This window comes from Lacerta agilis, chromosome 4 (genome assembly GCF_009819535.1).
Source record: "Lacerta agilis isolate rLacAgi1 chromosome 4, rLacAgi1.pri, whole genome shotgun sequence".
NCBI lineage: Eukaryota > Metazoa > Chordata > Lepidosauria > Squamata > Lacertidae > Lacerta > Lacerta agilis.
The window spans coordinates 4,709,790-4,734,855 of record NC_046315.1 but is presented as its reverse complement, the minus strand read 5'-3'; the positions used below and the strand labels follow the sequence as shown (position 1 = coordinate 4,734,855).

The 25,066-nt window shown below is 44.7% G+C and overlaps 1 pseudogene; it reads left to right on the top strand.

The window, feature by feature from the left end:
* LOC117045034 overlaps positions 1-21,105 on the top strand; it is a 79,205-nt pseudogene extending 58,100 nt beyond the window's left edge.
* Positions 21,106-25,066: the final 3,961 nt, after the last annotated feature.

Genomic DNA, 25,066 nt, shown 5'->3' with positions numbered 1-25,066 from the left:
CCAGCTTACACTTCTGGGAGTTCTCGGTCCACATACTGCTTGAGCCTGCCTTGTAGAATTTTAAGCATAACCTTGCTAGCATGTGAAATGAGTGCAATTGTGTGGTAGTTGGAGCATTCTTTGGCACTGCCCTTCTTTGGGATTGGGATGTAGACTGATCTTCTCCAATCCTCTGGCCACTGCTGAGTTTTCCAAACTTGCTGACATATTGAGTTTAGCACCTTAACAGCATCATCCTTTAAAATTTTAAATAGTTCAGCTGGAATATCATCACTTCCACTGGCCTTGTTGTTAGCAAGGCTTTCTAAGGCCCATTTGACTTCACTCTCCAGGATGTCTGGCTCAAGGTCAGCAACCACACTACCTCTGCTACTAGCCAGGAGTTAACAGGCACAGAAAGCAAAGCAACGCAACGCAAGCGTGACGGACCCTGGTAAAAACTGCAGATTGTGGAACACCTCATTTCACAATCTAGCAGGGAATGGGTGATCAGCTGATAGGTGTGGAAAACCTGTTGACGACTCTTAACGGCTGCAATTAGTCTTGCAGGGAAAGGCAAGAGGTGAGATGGCTAAAGATAGCTTTGTCATGTATAATGAGATAAGAATCCAATGTCTTTGTTCAGACCAGGTTTCTCCGTGGTTTTAAGTTTGGTGATTAGAATCATAGAATCCTAGAGTTGGAAGAGACCCCAAGGGCCATCCAGTCCAACCCTCTACCAAGCAGGAAACACCATGAAAGCATTCCTGAAAGATGGCTGTCAAGCCTCTGCTTAAAGACTTCCAAAGAAGGAGACTCCACCACACTCCTTGGCTGCAAATTCCACTGCCGAACAGTTGTCACTGTCAGGAAGTTCTTCCTAATGTTTAGTTGGAATCTTCTTTCTTGCAATTTGAATCCATTGCCCCGTGTCCGCTTCTCTGGAGCAGCAGAAAACAACCTTTCAGCCTCCTCTATATGACATCCTTTTATATATTTGAACATGGCTATCATATCAGCCCTTAACCTTCTCTTCTCCAGGCTAAACATACCCAGCTCCCTAAGCCTTTCCTCATAAGGCATTGTTTCCAGTCCTTTGACCATTTTGGTTGCCCTCTTCTGGACACGTTCCAGCTTGTCCAGGTGAGGTCTGACCAGAGAGGAATACAGTGGTACTATTACTTCCCTTGATCTAGATGCTATACTCCTATTGATGCATCCCAGAATTGCATTGGCTTTTTTAGCTGCTGCATCACACTGTTGACTCATGTCAAGTTTGTGGTCCAACAAGACTCCTAGATCCTTTTCACAAGTACTGCTCTCAAGCCAGGTGTCACCCATCCTGTATTTGTTCCTTTCATTTTTTTTGCCCAAGTGTAGTACTTTACATTTCTCCCTGTTAAAATTCATCTTGTTTGCTTTGGCCCAGTTGTCTAATCTGTTACGGTCACTTTGAAGTGTGATCCTGTCCTCTGGGGTATTAGCCACCCCTCCCAATTTGGTGTCATCTGCAAACTTGATCAGGATGCCCTTAAGCCCATCATCCAAGTCATTTATGAAGATGTTGAATAAGACTGGGCCCAAGACAGAACCCTGTGGCACCCCACTAGTCACTTCTCTCCAGGATGAAGAGGAGCCATTGATGAGCACCCTTTGGGTTCGGTCACTTAGCCAGTTACAAAACCACTGAATGGTAGCATTGTCTAGCCCACATTTTACCAGCTTCTTTACAAGAATATCATGGGGCACCTTGTCAAAGGCCTTGCTGAAATCAAGATAGGCTATATCCACAGCATTCCCTTCATCTACCAGGCTTGTAATTCTGTCAAAAATGAGATCAGGTTAGTCTGACATGACTTATTTTTCAGAAACCCATGCTGACTTTTAGTGATCACAGCGTTCCTTTCTAGGTGCTCACAGACCGTTTGCTTAATGATCTGCTCTAGAATCTTTCCTGGTATTGATGTCAGGCTGACTGGGCGGTAGTTGTTTGGGTCCTCTCTTTCCCCCTTTTTGAAAATAGGGACAACATTTGCCCTCCTCCAGTCTGCTGGGACTTCGCCTGTTCTCCAGGAATTCTCAAAGATTACTGCCAGTGGTTCTGAAATCACCTCTGCCAGTTCTTTTAATACTCTTGGATGTAGTTCATCTGGCCCTGGAGACTTGAATACATCGAAATTAGCCAAGTATTCCTGTACTACCTCCTTACTTATTCTGGGCTGTGTTTCCCCTGCTCAATCATCTGCTCCATATTCTTCAGGTCGGGCATTGTTTTCTTTCTTGGAGAAGACTGAGGCAAAGAAGACTGAATTAATTGTAATTCAGCCACTTCTCTTTCCAGTCTATTTCTGAAATTTCATTGTATTAAGACAACTACTTTGAGTTGTCACAAGACAGAGAAACCAGTAGGAGAACACTTCAATCTCCCAGGACATTCTATAAAAGATCTAAAAAAAGTAGCTGTCTCAATATAAAGAAATTTCAGAAATAGACTGGAAAGAGAAGTGGCTGAATTACAACTAATCACCAAAATTAAAACCATGGAGAAACCTGGTCTGAACAAAGACATTGGATTCTTATCTCATTATACATGACAAAGCTATCTTTAGCCATCTCACCACTTGCCTTTCCCTGCAACACTAATTGCAGCCGTTAAGAGTCGTCAACAGGTTTTCCACACCTATCAGCTGATCACCCATTCCCACCACCCTTCTGAGTAATACCCCTCCCCACTCCCTCACTATATTTAAGTGTATCTGAAGAAGTGTGCATGCACAGGAAAGCTCATACCAAAAACAAACTTAGTTGGTCTCTAAGGTGCTACTGGAAAGAATTTTTTATTTGTTTTGACTGGCAGACCAACACGGCTACCCACCTGTTTCTAAATGTCAAATACTTGGTTATCTCTTTGACATCTGATAGGAGGGTGTTCCACAGATGGGCGCCACTACCTGGTTCCCTGTAGCTTTGCTTCTTGCAGTGAGGGAACCCCAGAAGGCCCTCAGTGCTGGATCTCAGTGTCCGGGATGAATGATGGGGGTGGAGACTCTCCTTCAGGTATACTGGACCGAGGCCGTTTAGGGCTTTCAAGGTCAGCACCAACACTTTGAATTGTGCTCAGAAACATACTGGGAGCCAATGTTGATCTCTCAGGACCAGTGTTATATGGTCCCGGCGGCCACTCCCAGTCACCAGTCTAGCTGCCGCATTCTGGATTAATTGCAGTTTCCGGATCACCTTCAAAGGTAGCCCCACGTAGAGCGCATTGCAGTAGAATCATGTTGAATATATATATATATATATATATATATATATATATATATATATATATATATATATATATGCATCTTCAGTTTGGGCTCAAGTATTTCATTAAAGCATTTTGGGGGCATTTACATTCCCATTAATGAGACAAATTCTGCCCACACCTTTTGCTGCCATACAACCCCAGGTCATCACACTATCTGGGTGTTTCACGGTTGGTGTAATGCAAGTAGGATGTAAATCTTCTCTGATTCTTCTCGGGTATTTCAAGCCATCACTACCAAGCAAGGAGATTTGGGTCTCATTGCTCCAAATATCACTGTCCCATTGTTCTGCTGTCCAGTAAAATTGGTTTTAGCCCCGTTTAATCTTTCCAGGTGGCGCTGTGGGTTAAACCACAGAGTCTAGGGCTTGCCGATCAGAAGGTCGGCGGTTCGAATCCCTGCGACGGGGTGAGCTCCTGTTCGGTCCCAGCTGCTGCCCACCTAGCAGTTCGAAAGCACATCAAAGTGCAAGTAGATAAATAGGGACCGCTCCGGCGGGAAGGTAAATGGCGTTTCCGTGTGCTGCTCTGGTTCGCCAGAAAGCGGCTTTGTCATGCTGGCCACATGACCCGGAAGCTGTCTGCGGACAAACGCCAGCTCCCTTGGCCTATAGAGCGAGATGAGCGCCACAACCCCAGAGTCGGACACGACTGGACCTGATGGTCAGGGGCCCTTTACCTTTTAATCTTTTCAACCTTCATTTGAGAGATAACAATGACTTTTCCATTAGAATTCTAACGTTTAGACCAGTCCTTGCACTCAACTTCACATTACATTTCACCATGTCATCTTGTATACTCCCAGATGATTTTCTTCTGACATGTAGGGATAGTCTCTGCATTCTTTGATCGTCACTTCCTTTGTGCACCTTTTCCTGCCGTTAGCATTTTGATTTTGTAGAGACTGAGTCTCCTTATACATTTTCAAAAATACAGAAAGGCCAGCTTTGGTGACTTTCCCCCAATCTTTCATCTAATTTCTTCATAACTGCAGCCTTGTTCACTTAATACTACAATTGTACATCGCTTTCTGGGTGACAAATCAACTCTTTGTGCCATTTGTATAATTTTATTATGTTTTACAACCTCACTAAATGAAAGAACACAAAAAACCTTTTGTGTACCTTTTCCTGCCTTTACCAGTCTGATTTTGTAGTGACTGAGTCTCCTTCAAAAATATAGAAAGGCCAGCTTTGGTTAAGTTTCCCCCAATCTTTCATCTAATTTCTTCATAACTGTAGCTTTGTTCACTTAATAATACTATTTTACATCACTTTCTGAGTGACCTCTTTGTGCCAACCTCAGCAAGTTGTGTTTCCTCTTTTTTTTTGGTTATTTGGCTATAACGTTTCTTAGAATACGGTTAATTGAACAAACTTTGTTGAATTGCATTCTTGATTAAAATATCAAACAAAGCCACATTCAACAACTCATCAGAATCTAATAATAAATATGTTGGTTAATGACAAAAAAACACATGTAATGAACATATGCCCAACTCCCTTCAGTTCTTCTCCTGAGTTCCTGAGGCTCTTATCCCTTTTTGTCTCCATTGCAGATTGTGATGAATCGGAAATCAAGAACAAAGGTGACCATGACAAAATCTCCAGAGAGGAGAAGCCACGTAAAAATTTGGAGTGTGGAGGAAGCTGCAGTCAGAGCTCCCATTCCACATCCCATCAACAAAATCTCATTGGAAAGAAACAATACCAGTGCATGGAATGTGGAAAGAGTTTCAGTCAGAGCTCCAATCTCACTTCCCATCAGAGAATTCATACAGGGGAGAAACCCTATCAGTGTGTGGAATGTGCAGCGAGCTTCAATAGGAGCTCCGAACTTACTTCCCATCAAATAATTCATACAGGGGAGAAACTATATCAGTGTGTGGAATGCGGAAAGAGCTTCAGTCAGAGTTCCTCTCTCACTTCCCATCAGAGAATTCATACAGGGGAGAAACCGTATCAGTGTGTGGAATGTGGAAAGAGCTTCAGTCAGAGCTCCTCTCTCACTTCCCATCAGAGAATTCATACAGGGGAGAAACCCTATAAATGTGTGGAATGTGGAAAGAGCTTCAGTACGAGCTCCTATCTAACTTCCCATCAAAGAATTCATACAGGGGAGAAACCCTATCAGTGTGTGGAATGTAGAAAGAGCTTCAGTCAGAGCTCCTCTCTCACTTACCACCAGAGAATTCATACAGGGGAGAAACTATATCAGTGTGTGGAATGTGGAAAGAGCTTCACTGAGAGGTCCTCTCTCACTTCCCATCAAAGAATTCATACAGGGGAGAAACCCTATCAGTGTGTGGAATGTGGGAAGAGCTTCAGCCACAGCCACAATCTCACTTCCCATCAAAGAATTCATACAGGGGAGAAACCCTATCAGTGTGTGGAATGTGGAAAGAGGTTCAATACGAGCTCCTATCTCACTTCCCATCAAAGAATTCATACAGGGGAGAAACCCTATCAGTGTGTGGAATGTGGAAAGCGCTTCAGTCAGAGCTCCCATCTCACTTACCATCAGAGAATTCATACAGGGGAGAAACCCTATAAGTGTGTGGAATGTGGAAAGAGCTTCACTGATAGCTCATCTCTCGTTTCTCATCAGAGAATTCATACAGGGGAGAAACCCTATCAGTGTGTAGAATGTGGAAAGAGCTTCAGTCACAGCCACAGTCTCACTTTCCATCAAAGAATCCATACAAAGGTTGGAAAAACCACTATACAGCTTTAGGAGCCAGGCAAATCCGCACCTTTTTGACATTTAATGCCCTTTTATAGTGTGTTTTGTATTTTTATGTTGTGTTTTTATGTTGTAACAACCCTGAGATCTGTGGGTGTAGGGAATAGACACCAACTTTTAAAGGCATAGGGGTCTTTGCGCCCCCATGAAATATTTGAGCAGGCCACCCCCTGTTTTTTGTCTTTTTTTTTCAAACGCAACCTTTTATTCTACTGCAACATACCATAAAATTTCTCATTCAATTTGCCCTCTTAAAAAAAAAATAAACACACAAAGATCATGAGGAAAACATAATACAAGAAAATACAAACGTGGACAGGTCCCATCTTTGTGGGTCAAATGCAAAAGTTGCCCAAACTTGGGTCCCCAGCAGCTCCCGGACTACAGTTCCCATCATCCCTCCCCTTTGGTCTTGCTAGCTAGTGATGGTGGGAGTTGTAGTCCAAAAACAGCTGGAGACCCAAGTTTGCTTTAAAGGGAAAGTAGGCTGGCCCTGTGACACCCTCTGCTTGCCAAAAGCAGTGCCCCAGTATCTGAACCACCCCCACTACTGCTAATTGGAATTTATAGATCGCAGAAATGAAGGTTGATCGGCACTTCAACTTCTAGAGAGCTTCTAGGTGAATTGTGGCTTCTACTGGAAACACATATAGGAGAATTGAAAGACAAACCTGGAAAGGGTCATACCAAATGGACATCTGGTTTGAAGAGGTAACTTTTCCCACTGCTGAGCAATGCGACAGGTAGAGGATATGAAATGCTAGAAGTGTTCTCCCAGGCAAGGGGAGCTGCTGGGAAATTGAACTACAGGCTCAAAATATTACAAAGTTTCTGCCATTATAGGCATTGCCATTCTAATGTTGTGCGTGCATCATGTGATTGATTGTGCAAGGCGGGCTTTACCTTGCCGCCACCCCCCACCAATATTTTATTCAGGTCGGCACCACTGGGTAGGGTGGTTTACAAATTAAATAAAAACATTTGCACGTGTTCCAGATTGTCCATATCCTCATTTATTCTTTTCTAAAATTTATTTGCCCTTCATCTGAAGATTCTACAATATAAATATACAGGATGAAAGCATGGCTTTCTGAAAAACAAGTCATGGCAGAGAAATCTCTCCTTTTCTGTAAGGGTTCTGCTGTGGTTCCTTGCGAGTAAAGAGGCTCGACTCAGGTCCTGTACATTTACAGGTTTTATTGTGCAGATATCTACAGTGCAGAGCTCAAAAGTCCATGACCAGCTTAGTCACTCAGATGCCGGAAGTGGCGCTTTTCTGGAGCGCCCCCAACAAGAACTTGGGCACCCCTAGTCTCCTCCCCTCCTTACGCTTCACATTCCTGCGTAATTGGAGCGACAGAACTGTCAACCTTCTTGGCTGGATCCACTAAGAAGGGACAAGGGAGGTCCCTGTCTCCAAGGTGTGGGGCTTACCTTCTCTTCGATCGGGCCACAGGTAGGCCAACTCCGGCCGAGCTATGACATTTTGCAGAGGAAAGAAAAATCTGGGTCAGGTGACACTACGAAACCCACCTTGGATGGCTGCACCCACCTTGGACACAATTCCTTGTCCCAGAGGACCACCCTGGGCCCTGCAGCCTCCTGGGCAGAGGTGGAAGGGCAGCAGCAGGAAAGGGGGCAGGAGAAGCCTCTGGCCTCATCCTGGCACCCAGGAACACACCCCGCATCATCTGCGTTCAAAGTCATTTTTTGGATGTGCTATGGGGAGGATGGAAGCAACCAAAGAAATGAATGCAGGAAGGCATGATACTTACTTTGAGCTGGGGGAAATGCTGTTGCCGCTAGTTTCCGCTCTTCCACATTGTTACAGAGGGCGCATCCTCGGTGGTCCTGTGGGAGGATAGAGTGCCTCAGAGACAGGGGCCAGTCTGGGCCAAAGCGGCCCCCATTGCCCCCACCACGGAGTCCCTGGACCATGAGGGTTGCCAGCTTTGGTCTTGGACCAAATTGGGGGCCTAAACTGTCACTATTTCATTCTCCCATTCCTAGTGTAACAGGATGCCTATGTTTACAACTTCTGTACTGTCTGTGGAAGAATGGAAGTAAGTCTGTAAATCACTTTCGTCTTTTGTTCTCTTTTACTCTGACCAAGGAGGAGACGGCTGTGGAAAACAGCTCACGCCATGTTTCTTTGTTATTTTCTGCTGTAAATAAAGCTTGATGTCACATCTGCTGCACTCTGCTGCTATGGGCCTGAGTCCTTCAGCCTGAGGGGGGGCGGGTGCCTACACAAACAGGCTCTGTGCCCCAGAAATGGGACAGTCCATTGGGTAAGGGATGGGGGGGGCAACCCTAAAGCCACGCCTGATGCCATCGGGACACTTACAGTGTGAAGCTGGAGGGGGTGGGGTGCCAGGGTTGGGTGCTTCCAGACGGAGACCCCCCCCCCAGCAGGAGCCGGAAGTGCCGCTTCAGTTCCTGCGGGAGAAGAGAGGTTGAGTGCTGGGTTAAATTTTGCAAGAATGAGCCTGAAGGGAAGTCGAGACAAAAGACAGACCTCTCCGTCCGTCCTCCTTTTCTGTGCCCCCAAGAACAGCCTCCATGGTCCTGTGCAGGATGGCACTTCTCACATCGCAGCTGAAATTGGAGTCTCATGAAGCTGCAGAGGTGAAGGGGAGAGGGTTAGTCGCTGTCTCCTCCGAGTCTCCCCTGCCCCCTTCTCCCTCCTGCCTGGAGCTGGCAGAGAGAGAAAGGAGGCCCCGAGTGCTGTGGGTTCAAGAGCTACGGCCATGCCAGGACCCAGAGAGCCTGGCTCCCTCATTCAAGAAGTCAAGCAGTGTATAAATTTCATGAAACAAATAAAATAAACAGGGAGAGGGGAGAGCTTTGGGTCTTTCATTAACATGGATGGGGACTTATTCTCATAATGTTTAATTGGTTGGTGAAATTGGCAGCCACAAGATTCGGAAAGCACAACAGGCTTGCCAGTTTGGAAAGGGGATCATGTCTCTTCAAGGAGAAGGAACAGGAGGAGGAGGAGGAGAGCATCTCTGGTTATAATCAGACTTAGAAGTCTAGAGCTTCCAGCTAGAGAGGCAGTCTAGCACGGAAGGCACCTGAGAGAGGACAGGCCACAGGAGTGGGTTGTCGCTGATAGGCTTCTGGGAGACATCTGATTGACCGTGGCTTTGGGCAGAAGCCCCTTCTCTGGCTATGCCATATGCCTTGCTATATCCAGCGCTGCAGTCCAAAGGAAAGAGAAGCATTTCCAGCTGTTCAAGGGCTGCTCTGCCTTGTATTCTTCTAGAACACTCACCTGATCAATTTAATTAACAACAACAACAACAACAACAACAACAACAACAACATCAATTTATACTCCGCCCATCTGGCTAGGTTTCCCCAGCCACTCTGGGCGGCTCCCAACAAAATATTAAAATCCAATAGTCCATCAAATATTAAAAGCTTCCCTAAAAATAATAACAACCATCCATTTCCCATCCATTGAATTAGCAATGAAGCATTTCTAGAAAGAGAAATGGCATACTTTTGTATATTAGCATAAAAAGCGTGCATAAGAAAGTATTACTCATTTATGATAATAGGATTTATTTATTTTGAACTTTGCTTGGTTTCTCCTTGGTAGCCAGTGCAATTGTTTCAGCGGTGCTAGAACTCAGGACCCGCTGCCTTGAGGGACATCTAAGAGCAGTTTGGCAGGGGAAAGGTCTCCCTTGGGAGGTGGTGGGCTCTCCTTCCTTGGAGGTTTCTAAGCAGAGATCAGACCGCCATCTGCCATGGATGCTTCAGCTGAGATTCCTGCCTTGCTGGGGGTTGGACTAGATGACCCTCGGATCCCCTCCTCTCTCTCCACTCCGGAATTTGAGGAGGAGGTTCCTTGCCTCCTGCAAAGCCCTTTTCCCTGCAAGCTGTTCCTCTGCTTTCCAGCCAAGGGAGGGAGTTGCTCAGAGCCCAACAAAGAGCCTCACCCCCAAAAGGATATCTGGGCATTGGCGTGGCCCCCCTAAATCCATAAAATATAATAAAAATCTGAGGTTCTGCCAAGCGAGAGAGGGCTGAGCTGAGTCAGTGGGCTTTGCAAGGGTTAAAGGGAACTGAGCTGCCTTCCTAGAGAGGACAGGAAGTAAGAGGGGGCCAGGTCCTCCAGAGCCCAGGCCCCTCCCTCCCCAGTCCTCTCCTGCAAGGGCTGCATGGCTGTCCCCTCCTGGGATCTGGTGAGTCTCCTCTCTCTCTCTCCCCCCAGAGGGTGCAGTGGGGAGGCGGTGGGGGTCCCAGGGCTGCAACAGGGGAGGATGCCAGCCTGGGGGGGGGGAGCTGATCTGCTCATGCAGGGGGAGGAGAGGGTCCTGCCAGGGAGGGGCCAGGTCTGCAACGCTCTCCTTCCTGGAGATCAGAGGGTCCCAAACTCATTCGGCCTTTCAGAATGAAATGGCTCCCACGAAATCTCCCTTCTTCAAACAATGGAGTCCCTAGGACTTTAACTCTGTGTGAGAGTCGCTCAGCGTCATTGCACAACAGAGGAAACATGTGCAAATGGTTTTCCAAAGCTAGACGAGCCCCCCCCCCAAAAAAAAAACCACGTGGAGGAAGGGAAGGAAGGAAGTGAAGGTGGGAGAGAAAGGCCAGGAATAAAGAGAGGGATCCCAGTCCATAGTCTGCTGCATTGCAAACCAGTTTCCCAGCTCCACACAGAGGCCACTGCAGCAATCCCCTCGCACCCAGAGCAGGGCATCCCAGGACCACATCCTCTCTGCCCCAAAGGGATTGTTGCTGGCAAAGCAGCTGGAAATGAAGGATGCTACTCACTGAGCCTCCAGGGACCTAGGCATCAATGGCTGTGTGTGTTAAGCTATCAAATAATAATAATAATAATAATAATAATAATAATAATAATAATTACCCCCCTAAATTTCAAGGAAGATGTCTTCTTCCTCATCCACTTGGCCCTCAGGGGGTTGGCCAGATACATACCTGGCCCTCAGAGTAAAGTAAAAGGGACCCCACCCCAGGAGTCTGTCTTGAGAGCGGCAGAGAGTCCAAGTGCAAGAAAAGGAGACCGAAGCAGGGGAGTGGGGGAGGGGAGCAGCTCCTGAGGACCCCCGGGTGAGGACCCCCGGGTGAGGACCCCCACTAGAGCCAAGCATCCATTTTTCACAAGATACAAAGGATTCCCTTGTCAGTCGGTTCTGACTTCATGCATTGACTGGAAGGCAGCAGAAACCATGTTGATTAATCTCACAGAAATCCCTTCAGTTGCCTACAAAGTCCAGTGTGCTTTGAAGATCTCGGTGTTCCTTTCATGGATGAGGAGTGGGCGTTGCTGGATGGATACTGAGCAGAGAGCTGTGCAAAAGGACGTCATGGAGGAGAATTTTGGGATCGTGGCCTCTCTTGGTAAGGCTTCCTGTGGGATCGTCATATTTGCCTGGAAATTTAAAAAATACCTCTATGTGACCAACCTCATATATTTTCACAGAGCTCAACAGTGGCCCCTATAACACCTGGGAACCTAACACCCCCACAACAAACTGTACATTACAGTTTTTTCTTTGAACAATCTTCCTCAAATTATTCCTTTTTCTACCACGATTGGGCTTGTCTGAACTGCCCAGGCCATCTTAAATGTCAGCTTCAGAATTGTTAGGAAAGATAAGTAGCTTCAGGTTTTCTGTTTTTGTTTTTGCTCCTGTCAGTCTTGGGTTGACCAAAGAGACGACTGACATTGGAGATGGAGGGGATGCCATGACTGGGCCAAACAAAATCCATCCCAGAGAAGAGCCAGGCTTATTGAATCTCAGGTAGTGGTAGCAGTGATGATGAGGAGGAGGGTGGTCGTGGTAATACAGTGGTCACTCGGTTTACAAACCTAATCTGTTGTGGAACAGGACTGTTCTTAAATCAGGGTACCACTGTGGTTATAATAATAATTTTTATTTATATCCTGCCCATTTGGCTGGGTTGACCCAGCCACTCTGGGCGGCTTCCAACACACATATAAACATGAAACATAAATAATAATAATCTGATCTCATATAAAAAGGGAATTAACTTTAAAATGAACAATTTATACTAGTGGCCAAAATTGGGGAAACCTTTTGTGAAAAGTGTATTTCTGAGGTTTGATGGCTTATAAACACCACTTTTGTGTGGAGTAATACCATAAAATTATATATGAATGGAAAGATAATTTAATGAAGAAAGTAATGCAATAACTTTTATGAAGGAGTATTTATTCAAACAGCAGTCATAAAGGAACAACGTGAAACCTTTGGTAACCGTTGGTAACCTTTAGCTTTAATTACGGCCTTGCAAGGCCTTCCCGTGAAGTGAACCAAGTTGTTAGTTCTGCAGCTGTAATAACGTGAAACCAAGACTGAATTATTGCCTTTGTTAATTGGGCTTTATTGCTGGGTTGCTTCTGACTAACAAGTTTCTTTAGTCTGCTCCATAGATTTCCGATTGGTTTAAAGTTTGGGCTATTCCCAGGCCATTCCAGCAGCGGAATAGGATTATCTTGAAAGCACCTTCTGAACACAGCAGCAACATGACATTGAGTGAATCCTATTGAAATAGAAAATAAATAAATAAATAAATAAATAGCAAGGGGGGCATAGGGGGTGGGCTGCTCCATGTTCCATAATGGAGGGGGTGAAAAATTATCAAGGAACAATTAGTGCCCTACTACAACGCGGGTGGCACTGTGGGTTAAACCACAGAGCCTAGGGCTTGCCGATCAGAAGGTTGGCGGTTCGAATCCCTGCGACGGGGCGAGCTCCCGTTGCTCGGTCCCAGCTCCTGCCCACCTAGCAGTAAAGCACTGGAGGTGATACAAAAATTTGGCCAGTTTGCAGGTCTGAAATTGAAAAAGAGTAAAACCAAGATTTTTGTAAAAAATTAAATATGCAAGAGAATGCTAATTTAGAGTAACAGGTTTGAGTTTTGTTAAAAAGGTGAAATATCTGGGTGTTAATTTAACAGCAAAAAAATGAGTTTATTTAAAGATAATTATGAGAAGTTATGGAATAAAATAAAGAGATCTGGAAATATGGTCAAATTTAAAGTTAACTCTGTTGGGCTGAATATGGCAGAAGGCATTGTCCAAGTTTATCTGGCGGGGGGGAAACCAAAGATTAAGTTTAAATTACTAACTGATGCTAAAGAAAGAGGTGGCTTCTCACTGCCAGACTTAAAAGTTATATTTAGAGGCAGCTGGTTTTGCTGGCTCAAGGATTGGTTTCTGTTGGAGAATGCTGACCTGCTTGACCTGGAAGTATATGATAACCCGTTGGGTTGGCATGCATATTTATGGTCGGTCCCAGCTCCTGCCCACCTAGCAGTTTGAAAGCACGTCAAAGTGTAAGTAGATAAATAGGTACCACTCCAGTGGGAAGGTAAACGGCGTTTCCGTGCGTTGCTCTGGTTAGCCAGAAGGGGTTTTGTCATGCTGGCCACATGACCAGGAAGCTGTATACTGGCTCCCTCGGCCATTATCGCGAGAAGAGTTCCACAACCCCAGAGTCGGACACGACTAGACTTAATGGTCAGGGGTCCCTTTACCTTTAGGGCGGTTCATAAAAAACTTTTTTTTCGAAAATCCCTGCTCCAAAGGTCTTATCTTACTATTTGTTGTTGTTCAGTCGTTCAGTCGTGTCTGACTCTTCGTGACCCCATGGACCACAGCACGCCAGGCACGCCTATCCTTCACTGCCTCTCGCAGTTTGACCAAACTCATGTTAGTAGCTTCGAGAACACTGTCCAACCATCTCATCCTCTGTCGTCCCCTTCTCCTTGTGCCCTCCATCTTTCCCAACATCAGGGTCTTTTCCAGGGAGTCTTCTCTTCTCATGAGGTGGCCAAAGTACTGGAGCCTCAACTTCAGGATCTGTCCTTCTAGTGAGCAGTCAGGGCTGATTTCTTTAAGAATGGATAGGTTTGATCTTCTTGCAGTCCATGGGACTCTCAAGAGTCTCCTCCAGCACCATAATTCAAAAGCATCAATTCTTCTGTGATCAGCCTTCTTTATGGTCCAGCTCTCACTTCCGTACATTACTACTGGGAAAACCATAGCTTTAACTATACGGACCTTTGTTGGCAGGGTGATGTCTTTGCTTTTTAAGATGCTGTCCAGGTTTGTCATTGCTTTGCTCCCAAGAAGCAGGCATCTTCTAATTTTGTGACTGCTGTCACCATCTGCAGTGATCATGGAACCCAAGAAGGTGAAATACTAGGGATTATATAGCTATATATGAAATTTCGTGCATATCGGTTAATATCTTGACCCTTCTCCACCAAAATAGCTGTTCACTTGGCTGTTTCCCTGTGTCGTGAAGGCTGAAATTTCAGTTCAGTGGAGCACTCTAATGTTTAGTTCTTCCTAAACATTAGGAAGAACTTCCTGACAGTGAGAGCTGTTTGGCAGTGGAATTTGCTACCAAGGAGTGTGGTGGAGTCTCCTTCTTTGGAGGTCTTTAAGCAGAGGCTTGACAGCCATCTGTCAGGAATGCTTTGATGGTGTTTCCTGCTTGGCAGGGGGTTGGACTGGATGGCCCTTGTGGTCTCTTCCAACTCTATGATTCTATGATTCTATGACTTACTGTTCCCAACCCTAACTCTGTGGAAATCCATCTAATTAGACTTTAATTTGATTTTGAGATGTTTTTAGGAGGTAATTTAATTATTGTTTTTTTTTATACCAATGTTATGTATCTGATGTTAGCCACCCTGAGCCCGCCTTCGGCCGGGGAGGGCGGGATATAAATAAAAGTTTATTATTATTATTACTTGCTATTATTCCCTTGTAAGAAAATTTGAAATAACGTAAAACCATTTTTGCAGGGGGGAGGAAATCAATGGGGGGCGGAGTTGACAAGAAATGTTCCGCCCCGGGTACCACCTGCCTTCCTCCGCCACTGGCTATTCCCAGGCCATTCCAGCAGTGGAATAGGATTATCTTGAAAGGACCTTTTGCACACAGCAGCAACATGGCATGGAGATGAATCCTGTTGAAATAGAAAATAAATATATATTTCTATAAATATATATAAATGCTTCAGTATCTGGGAAAAGATCACCTGCAGAACACTTAAGTGTGGGCTCAAGTATTTCATTCATGCATTTTGGGGCATTGATATTCCATTAATGACGCAAATTCTGCCCACACCTTTTGCTACCACACAACCCCAGATCATCACACTATCTGGATGTTTTGCGGTCGGTGTAATGCAAGTAGGATGTAAATCTTCTCTGATTCTTCTCGCGTATTTCATGCCATCACTACCAAGCAAGGAGATTTGGGTCTCATCGCTCCAAATAACACTGTCCCTTTGTTCCGTTGTCCAGTTAACTTGGGTTTAATCTTTTCAAGCTCTGCTTGAGGGATAGCAATGGCTTTTTCCTTAGAATTCTAACATTTAGACCAGTCCTTGCACTCAACTTCACATTACATTTCACCATGTTATCTTGTATACACCCAGATGATTTTCTTCTGTCATGTAGGGACAGTCTCCCCATTCTTCGATTGTCACTTGCCTTTGTGCACCTATTCCTGCCTTTACCAGACTGATTTTGTAGTGACTGAGTCTCCTCTTCAAAAATATAGAAAGGCCAGCTTTGGTTATGTTTTCCACAATTTTTGATCTAATTTCTTCCTAACTGTACCCTTGTTCACTTAATAGTACTATTTTACAACACTTTCTGGGTGACCAATTCACTCTTTGTACCATTTAAAAATATTTCTTATGTTTTACAACCTCACTAAATGAAAGAACACAAAAAACCAACCAACTTGATAGCAGTCACATAACACTGACAAAAGTCAAGCTAAGCAAGTTGTGCTTCCTCTTTCTGGTTATTTGGCTATAACGTTTGCTAGAATACAGGTAATTGAACAAACTTTATCGGATTGCATTCTTGATTATCTTTCCATTGATATATAATTTTATAATATTACACCAAAAGAAGTGGCGTTATGAGCCATCATACCTCTAAAATACACTTTTTTCCAAAAAGGCTTCCACAATTTTGACCACTACTATATATCAAACAAAGCAACATTCAACAACTCATCAGAATCTAATAATAAATATGTTGGTTAATGACAAAAAACACAGGTAATAAACACACACCCAACTCCCTTCAGTTCTCCATTTGTTCCTGAGACTCTAATCCATTTTTGTTTCCATTGCAGATTGTGATGAATTGAAAATCGAGAACAAGGATGACCACGATAAAATTTCCAGAGAGGAGAAGCCATGTAAAAATTTGGAGTGTGGAGAAAGCTGCAGTCAGAGCTCCCATTCCACTTCCCATCAACAAAATCTCATTGGAAAGAAACTCTATCAGTGCTTTGAATGTGGAAAGAGCTTCAGTCGGAGCTCCTCTCTCACTTCCCATCAGAGAATTCATACAGAGGAGAAACCCTATCAGTGCGTGGAATGTGGAAAGAGCTTCAGTACGATCTCCACTCTCACTTCCCATCAAAGAATTCATACGGGGGAGAAACCATATCAGTGCTTTGAATGTGGAAAGAGCTTTAGTCACAGCCACCATCTCACTTCCCATCAAAGAATCCATACAGGGGAGAAACCATATCAGTGCTTTGAATGTGGAAGGAGCTTCAGTATGAGCTCCTCTCTCACCAAGCACCAGAGAATTCATACAGGGGAGAAACCGTATCAGTGTGTGGAATGTGGAAAGAGCTTCAGACAGAGCTCCAAACTCACTTCCCATCAAAGAATTCATACAGGGGAGAAACCATATCAGTGCGTGGAATGTGGAAAGAGCTTCAGTATGAAGGACAGTCTCATTTCCCATCAAAGAATTCATACGGGGGAGAAACCCTATCAGTGCTTCGAATGTGGAAAGAGCTTTAGTCACAGCCACCATCTCACTTCCCATCAAAGAATCCATACAGGGGAGAAACCATATCAGTGCTTTGAATGTGGAAGGAGCTTCAGTACGAGCTCCTCTCTCACTAAGCACCAGAGAATTCATACAGGGGAGAAACCGTATAAGTGTGTGGAATGTGGAAAGAGCTTCAGACAGAGCTCCAAACTCACTTCCCATCAAAGAATTCATACAGGGGAGAAACCTTATCAGTGCCTGGAATGTGGAAAGAGCTTCAGTATGAAGGATAGTCTCATTTTCCATCAAAGAATTCATACAGGGGAGAAACGCTATCAGTGCTTCGAATGTGGAAAGAGCTTCAGTTATAGATCCTCTCTCACTTCGCATCAAAGAATTCATAGAGGGGCGAAACCATATCAGTGCATGGAATGTGGAAAGAGCTTCAGTAAAAAGGACAGTTGCATTTCCCATCAAAGAATTCATACAGGGGAGAAACCCTATCAGTGCTTTGAATGTGGAAAGAACTTCAGGAAGAGCTCCAATCTCACTTCCCATCAAAGAATTCATACCGGGGAGAAACTCTATCAATGCTTCGAATGTGGAAAGAGCTTCAGCCACAGCTGCAATCTCACTAAGCACCAGAGAATTCATACAGGGGAGAAACCCTATCAGTGTGTGGAATGTGGAAAGAGCTTCAGTCACAGCCACAGTCTCACTTCCCATCAGACAATTCATACAGGGGGAAAACCATATCAGTGTGTGGAATGTGGAAGGAGCTTTAGTCACAGCTGCAGTCTCACTAAGCACCAGAGAATTCATACAGGGGAGAAACCATATCAGTGTGTGGAAAGAGCTTCAGTACAAAGGACAGTCACATTTCCCATCAAAGAAGTCATACAGGGGATAAACCCTATCAGTGCCTGAAATGTGGAAAGAGCTTCAGTACAAAGGACAGTCACATTTCCCATCAAAGAATTCATACAGGGGAGAAACCCTATCAGTGCTTCTAATGTGGAAAGAATTTCAGGAAGAGCTCCAATCTCACTTCCCATCAAAGAATTCATACAGGGGAGAAACCCTATCAGTGTGTGGAATGTGGAAAGAGCTTCAGTCACAAACACAATCTCACTTCCCATCAAAGAATTCATACAAAGGTTGGAATTTTTTTTACACAACTTTAGAAGCCAGGAAAATCGGTACCTTTTTAACCAGACATTTGGTTGATTGATATCTAACGCCCTTTTAAAATGTGATGTTTTGTGTTTGTAGGCAATAGGCGCAAACTCTTAAAGACCAAGGGGTCTTTGCCTCCCCATAAAATATTTGAGGAGGTGGGGCGTTTGCCCACTCATTATGCAGATGCATAATGAAAGGGTTAATCGGCTGACCAATAGTAATGCCCAGGGGCGGAGCCTAACTGTTGTTGATATTTCTTTAAGCCTCCGCTTAAAGACCACAGGACCTTCACCGCCTTCCCAGGTTCTGATTTGAAAGAATCATAGAATCCTAGAGTTGGAAGAGACCACAAGGGCCATCCATTCCAACCCCCTGCCAAGCAGGAAACACCATCATAACATTCCTGACAGATGGCTGTCAAGCCTCCGCTTCCAAAGAAGTAGACTCCACCACACTCCTTGGCAGCAAATTCCACTGTCCAACAGCTCTTACTGTCAGGAAGTTCTTCCTAATGTTTAGGTGGAATCTTCTTTCTTGTAGTTTGAATCCATTGCCCCGTGTCCGCTTCTCTGGAGCAGCAGAAAACAACCTTTCTCCCTCCTCTATATGACATCCTTTGATATATTTGAACATGGCTATCATATCCCCCCTTAACCTTCTCTTCTCCAGGCTAAACATACCCAGCTCCCTAAGCCGTTCCTCATAAGGCATCGTTTCCAGGCCTTTGACCATTTTGGTTGCCCTCCTCTGGACACGTTCCAGCTTGTCAGTATCCTTCTTGAAGTGTGGTGCCCAGAACTGGACACAGTATTCCAGGTGAGGTCTGACCAGAGCGAAATACAGTGGTACTATTACTTCCCTTGATCTAGATGCTATACTCCTATTGATGCAGCGCAGAATTGCATTGGCTTTTTTAGCTGCTGCATCACACTTTTGACTCATGTCAAGTTTATGGTCTACCAAGACTCCTAGGTCTTTTTCACATGTACTGCTCTCAAGCCAGGTGTCACCCATCCTGTATTTGTGCCTTTCATTTTTTTTGCCCAAGTGTAGTACTTTACATTTCTCCCTGTTAAAATTCATCTTGTTTGCTTTGGCCCAGTTTTCTAATCTGTTAAGGTCATTTTGAAGTGTTATCCTGTCCTCTGAGGTATTAGCCACCCCTCCCAATTTGGTGTCATCTGTAAACTTGATCAGGATGCCCTCAAGCCCATCATCCAAGTAATGGATAAAGATGTTGAATAAGACTGGGCCCAAGACAGAACCCTGTGGCACCCCACTAGTCACTTCTCTCCAGGATGAAAAGGAGCCATTCATGAGTACCCTTTTGGGTTCGGTCAGTCAGCCAGTTACAAATCCACTGAATGGTAGCATTGTCTAGCCCGCATTTTACCAGCTTCTTTACAATAATATCATGGGGCACCTTGTCAAAGGCCTTGGTGAAATCAAGATAGGCTAGATCCACAGCGTTCCCTTCATCTACCAGGCTTGTAATTCTGTCAGAAAATGAGATCAGGTTAGTCTGACATGACTTATTTTTCAGAAACCCATGCTGACTTAGTGATCACAGCGTTCCTTTCTAGGTGCTCACAGACCGTTTGCTTAATGATCTGCTCTAGAATCTTTCCTGGTATTGATGTCAGGCTGACTGGGTGGTAATTGTTTGGGTCCTCTCTTTCCCCCCTTTTTGAAATTTGGGAACACATTTGCCCTCCTCCAGTCTGCTGGGACTGCGCCTGTTCTCCAGGAATTCTCAAAGATTACTGTCAGTGGTTCTGAAATCACCTCTGCCAGTTCTTTTAATACTCTTGGATGTAGTTCATCTGGCCCTGGAGACTTGAATACATCTAAATTAGCCAAGTATTCCTGTACTACCTCCTTACTTATTCTGGGCTGTCACTGTGAAAATGTGCATTCAGCCCAAGGAACAGATGGGCGGGTACAAAGAATAAATTAGTATTATTATTACTCTGTACTACCATATTCCCCATGCCTTGCTAAAGAAAGTCAACGTGAAACTAATGTATCTTTATGTATCTTTATGAATGTATCTTCATGAATGTATCCTTTGCCTCCAATATACCGCGATGAATGTATCTTTTGTAAAATGTTTTTGGTTAACTTTTGAAAAACGGCTGTATGTCTCCACTGATACGTAGTTAGAAAATGTAGAACGTAGGAATTTTGAATTATTCTTAATGAATAATGCCTAAAAAATTTCTCTCTTTGCCGATTCACGATCCACGATCCGTCTAAATTAACTCATGTTACCACAGCGCCACCTGCTGGTCCTGCAAATAATACCAAGAATACACAACAAACTCACTCCATTCACAAAAACAACCAATTTATTCTATGGGATGTTCAAGCGCTGATCTTTCACACTCCATTTGACAGTCATGCAGAGCCATACAATATGCACTGATTACTAGCATCTCTGGTTCCATCCTGTAAAGAGAAGAAAAACAGAACTATTACCTATTCCAAAGATACACAGGAAAAATACTCAATGCCTGTTGTCCCGAACATCCAGGCAAGATTGACACCCCACTTACCTCATGCTGTTTCTCCCTTTCCACTGTCTCTGTCACTTCGCACCCTTTTTTGTACCATTAACCTGTATGAAAAATACCTCTATATGAGAAAAAGGCAGCTCTGTTTTTCGGGGTTCTTCGCTCCGTTGCTGCTGCGTGAGAGAAGGACCCTGTTGCAACAGATTGGGAAATAAACTGTCAGGAAACCGCTTTGCTTTGGGAAGCCTTGGTCTGGTCTCTGTTTCTTCATAAAATCGGTAAGAGCATACAAATTGAGTGCTCCTTCCGGGGCTTTCTGGGCTCCCTCCTGGGATCGGAACCCCCTTTTTTAGCAGGTCAAGGTAGACCTAAATTCTTATAACAACAGCTTTTATTTTAAGTTCAGTTCCAAGGTTTGCTACTGCATTTGCTTTTAGCTTTTTGGTTTACTTTGGAGGTAGTGGTGTGGGTGTTGTGAGATTCATTCCCCATGTGCAGTCATGGGTTTATTGTTTATCATATGACTGGGTATGTGTTTTCATTCCGCAGAGTGAGAAGTGATGGCAGACAGGATGTTTTGTCTGTGTTCCCTTAAGTGGGACTATTGTTCCTTTGTTTTTTCTCTTTGCTGCCTGATGCTAGAGAGAGAGGGAGCCATGTTCAGAGCTCTGTGTGTGTAGATATGTAATAAAGTAGATTTAGCCAAGATGCTGAGTTGCTGTGGTCTGTTATGCAACTGTACAAGACTGTGGATCCTAAGTGTGCTGGATGTCTTCTGACACCAGTCACTCCAATGTCCGGGGGCTGAGGAAGGCGTGGAAGCTCCCGAACGATTGTCCAGGAAGGAGGGAACATGCCAGTCGGGCATGTGTCTCTGCCAGGGTTCTACATGTGAGTAGAGGCCGTTTCCTGACAGTGGGTACAGTTGTTTGGACACCATATGTGAAATTGAAAGCCTAGCACGCATCAACTGGCTCTTCAGATCTGTGTAAACTAGTTAGCTGAGTTGGTTTTCCTTGTCTGGGTGTTTTGTACCTCAAAGGTTGTCACACTTTACAAACCAGGTAGTCTTCTGTCTTGCTGAGTTTGTTTTTAAATGAATTATTTCAGAAGGTCTAGTCCCTATTGTAAAAAAAATGAGTGCCCCAAAGAAGTCCAAAACCTATCATTTTCAAAATGAATGGGAAATTGAATATTTCTTTGTGCTGGTGAAAGAGAAGTGTTGTCATTTAATTTGTAACACCTCAGTGTCCTTACCAAAAAAGGGTAACTTGGAACGCCATTATAATGCTTACCACTGTGGTAAATTTGATGTTGATTTTCCAGTCATAAGTGAAATTCGTAAACTTAAGCTGAAAGAACTCAAAGCAAAATTAACTTCTCAGCAGCAATTACTGGTAAAATCCAGCTCACATTCTAACAATGCAACCATGTCATCCTTCAAGGTGAGAAACCTGATTGCTAAAAAGTGAAAACCTTTCACTGAAGGAGAGTTTGTAAAAGAGTGTTTTCTTGCAGCAGCTGAACATCTTTTTGAGTGGTTTAAAAATAAAAAAGAGATAATAGCTGCTATCCAAGATCTTCAATTATCAAGAAACACGGTCATGCGGCGAATGGAAAACGTGTAAAAATATTGATGAACAGCTGTTGAAAGATGTGTCCAGTTGTGTTGCTTTCTCACTCCAGCTGGATGAATCTACAGACATCAGTGACACAGCTCAGCTACTAGTTTTTTATTCGTTTTTAAAGATTTCAGCACAAAGGAAGAACTACTTGGGATGGTTTCTTTAAAAGAGAGAACCACCGGTCAAGAAATATTTAATTCCTTCTATTCCTTTGTAAACAAGCTTAATGTTCCATTACGCAGGCTTGTTGCCATCACTGCTGATGGAGCAAAAGCCACGACAGGTCGGGTTAATGGATTTATTGCCCTTTGTTGGCAGCATGGTGATTTCCCTGACTTCCTTGCATACCACTGTATCATTCACCAGCAAGTTTTGGCAAGCAAGAGACTGAACACAAAGCATGTCATGGACATAGCTTTTAAAATTGTAAATTCGATTCGTGGAAAAGCACTTCAAAGGCGGCTTTTCAATCTCACTCTTGAGGAAGAGCAACCAGAATTAATTTTACACACAGATGTAAGGTGGCTCAGTAGGCACAAATTTTTGGTAAGATTTCGTAGTTTGTTGAAAGAAATAATATCCTTTTTGAAGGAGAAGGGAGATGAGTATGCTCAGTTAGAAGATGATGAGTGGTTGTTTGATCTGGCTTTCCTTGCTGATTTCACAGGTAAACTTAGTGATAAGAACCTAGAGAGCTACAAGGTAAAGGTAAATGCATTGGCGAGATGATTAGCATGGTTTCATCCTACAAAAAAATGTAAGCTAATGATGGCTGACCTTGCAATCAACATTTTTGATCACTTTCCTAATATGCAGGACCATCTGGAAAAAAACCTGACTTTGTTTTTCAAACAGAGAAGTATGTGGCAGAAATTGAAGTCGCCTGCCTGCTATGTCAGCTGAAATCACTTGTTGAAATCACTAGCCCCACGTTCAAGCCCAAAGGAAAGAGAAGCATTGCCAGATGTTCAAGGGCTGCTCTGCCTCGTATTCTTATACCCCGCACATCTGGCAGGGTTTCCCCAGCCACTCTGGGTGGCTTCCAACAAAATATTAAAATACAATAGTCCATCAAATATTAAAAGTTTCCCTAAACATAATAACAACAAGCATCCATTTTCGGTCCATTGAATTAGCAATTAATCATTTCTGGAAAGGGAAATGGCATACTTTTGTATATTAGCATAAAAAGCATGCATAAGAAAGTATTACTCATTTATGATGAGATAAGGGTTTATTTATTTTGAACTTTGCTTGGTTCCTCCTTGGTAGCCAGTGCGATTGTTTCAGCAGTGCTAGAACTCAGGACCCGCTGCCTTGGGGGATGTTTGGCAGGGGAAAGGTCTCCCTTGGGAGGGGGTGGACTCTCCTTCCTTGGAGGTTTCTAAGCAGAGATCGGACGGCCATCTGGAAGGGATGCTTTAGCTGAGATTCCTGCCTTGCTGGGGGTTGGACTAGATGACCCTTGGGTCCCCTCCTATCTCTTCACTCCTGAATTCGAGGAGGAGGTTCCTTGCCTCCTGCAAAGCCCTTTCCCCTGCAAGCTGTTCCTCTGGTTTCCGGCCAAGAGAAGGAGATGCTCAGAGTCCAACCAAGAGCCTCACCCCAAAAAGGATATCTGGGCATTGGCATGGCCCCCCTAAATCCATAAAATAATAATAATCTGAGGTTCTGCCAATCGAGAGTGGGCCGAGCGGGGTGGACTCGGCTCTGCAAGGGTTAAAGGGAACCGAGCTGCCTTCCTAGAGAGGACAGGAAGCAAGAGGGGGCCAGGTCCTCCAGAGCCCAGGCCCCTCCCTCCCCAGTCCTCTCCTGCAAGGGCTGCATCGCTGTCCCTTCCTGGGATCTGGTGAGTCTCCTCTCTCTCTCTCCCCCCAGAGGGTGCAGTGGGGAGGCGGTGGGGGTCCCAGGGCTGCAGCAGGGGAGGGTGCCTGCCTGGGGGGCCTGATCTGCTCATGCAGGGGGAGGAGAGGGTCCTGCCAGGGAGGGGTGAGGTCTGCAATGCTTTCCACTGGGAGATCAGAGGATCCCAAGTGGCTCCCACGAAATCTCCCTTCTTCAAACAAAGGAGTCCCTAGGACTTTAACTTTGTGAGAGAGGAAACATGTGCAAATGGTTTTCCAAAGCTGGACGAGGAGGTGGACTAGCCCCCCCCCCCCAAAAAAAAAATACGTGGAGGAAGGAAGGAAAGTGGGGAGAGAAAGGCCAGGAATAAAGAGAGGGATCCCAGCCCATAGTCTGGCTGCTGCATTGCAAACCAGTTTCCCAGTCGTCTCCAAGGGCAGCTGCACACGGAGGCCACTGCAGCAATCCCCTCGCACCCAGAGCAGGGCATCCCAGGACCACATCCTCTCTGTCCCAAAGGGATTGTTGCTGGAAAACCAGGTGGAAATGGAGGATACTACTAACAGAGCCTCCAGTTACCTTGGCATCAATAGCTGTGTTTGTGTTAAGCTGTCTAATAAATTTCCCGCCTAAATTTCAAGGGAGATGTCTTTGGCCCCAGCCACTTGGCCCTCAGAGAGTTACATACTTGGCCCTCAGAGCAAAGAAAAAGGGACCCCACACTAGGAGTCTGTCTTGAGAGCAGCAGAGAGTCCAAGTGCAAGAAAAGGAGACCGAAGAAGGGGGGTGGGGTGGGGGGAGCAACTCCTGAGGACCCCCGGGTGAGGACCCCCACTACAGCCAAGCGTCCCACAAGATACAAATGACTCCCTTGTCAGTTGGTTATGACTTCATGCATTGACTGGAAGGCAGCAGAAACCAGGTTGATTAATTTCACAGAAATCCCTTCATTTGCCTCCACAGTCCAGTGTGCTTTGAAGATCTCGCTGTTCATTTCACGGACGAGGAGTGGGCGTTGCTGGATCCTGACCAGAGAGCTCTGCAAAAGGACG